The sequence below is a fragment of the Cebidichthys violaceus genome, unplaced genomic scaffold, assembly GCF_023349555.1.
Source record: "Cebidichthys violaceus isolate CVI_PGR_0920_01 unplaced genomic scaffold, fCebVio1.0.p SCAF_11, whole genome shotgun sequence".
Lineage (NCBI taxonomy): Eukaryota > Metazoa > Chordata > Actinopteri > Perciformes > Stichaeidae > Cebidichthys > Cebidichthys violaceus.
In genome coordinates this window covers 9,907,156-9,908,314 of record NW_027176274.1, presented here as the reverse complement: position 1 = coordinate 9,908,314, position 1,159 = coordinate 9,907,156, and positions in this window count along the sequence as shown.

Genomic DNA, 1,159 nt, shown 5'->3' with positions numbered 1-1,159 from the left:
TGCTTAAAGTCACACATTCATAAGTGCTTTTAATATCCCAAAGAAAGATCAATATAAGTTCAACCATTTACAGTTTGAGCACTCATTTTGCACACTGATGACTAGCATTTTATAGGTTCTGAAATGACACTAATGCTGATTGTGGTTTGGTAGCTATCAGCAATGTAACAGTCATTAAGCTTATTGTAACTGTAAAAGCTGATGCTTAATGTTTGTGGTGAGCACTTTAGATCCACTTTTTTGAATTAAGTCCTCCCTCTCAACTGGAAGTTATCACGACAGTCTGATCATTACTCATTAGTTTCATCCAAAGAAATAAAAACTTTCTGTAGGTGTGCTCTGGTAATCTCTAATAAGACTTTTAGACTTTTCAACGATTGTTAGGAACACCTAAACATAGCACTGAACCCAAAAATTTGGTCTTTGAACAAAAATCTCTGAAACATGAATTAATCTCTAAGGATATTGTGTCACCTGACACATTTTCATTCATGCATATCAGGGAGAAGGAGGCAGTTTTTGACAGTACATTTTGAATGCATGTAGATTTGTGTGCTTAAAGATGTTAATTATTGCACATTCAGAATTGTCAGACAAAGCTAGGAGAAGCTAGACAGGCTAATGTGCATGTAGAATATGAAAAGGTAAAATACCTCTGTTTGTGGAAAAAGAATAAGAAGAATGCGTGGAAAAATAAATAAATTAAAAAACAATATGTTACATCAGTTCAGTTGATTTCCTGAGAATAAAAATGTGCATATCACATATTATGTATTATACACACATTTAGTGCTTGAACAAGAACGTCAATTCAAACTTGAAAGAAATCCTAAATTATAAAGCTCCTAAACACTCGCTGCTCCCTCATGTACTGTAATTGTTGCTGAATGTCATATGATAAAACAGAACAGTTATTACTACAACAGGATATTTAAAGAGACAGTACACAGTTTCACCAGAACATGGATGATAACAGGGTCATTCTTAATGAAAAAAAGCCCAACCTATGGGCGATTAGCCTCACTCTGGGCGAATATTTGACCTATAATCAACCCCTACCCCCTCTCACAGTCAGTAATTAAATGAAGGACCTTTCATACATAAAACCATGTAGAAATGTCTTTTATATAAAGAAAATAAATGAATGTTTTAGGCATAC